The sequence below is a fragment of the Penaeus monodon genome, chromosome 29 (genome assembly GCF_015228065.2).
Source record: "Penaeus monodon isolate SGIC_2016 chromosome 29, NSTDA_Pmon_1, whole genome shotgun sequence".
NCBI classification, from domain to species: Eukaryota; Metazoa; Arthropoda; class Malacostraca; order Decapoda; family Penaeidae; genus Penaeus; species Penaeus monodon.
In genome coordinates, this window is record NC_051414.1 from 3,678,508 (window position 1) to 3,678,757 (window position 250).

Genomic DNA, 250 nt, shown 5'->3' on the forward strand with positions numbered 1-250 from the left:
CATTCTCTTCCCCCCCCCCCCCGCTTCGCTCGCCAACTTGTACATGTTATGGAAAGGCAAAAGCAAATATCCATTTTTTCTATCCTTTTTTTTCACTTTTTGGAACCTTTATCCTCTGGCGAGTGTAAGCTGTAATAGGAGTATTAGCAGAAGATGTTAACGTCCGATTAATATTAAGACATCGATTTTTTTTCATAATAAACATGAAATTTGCATCAGCTAACACAAGCAATTAATTCTTAGAAACCAA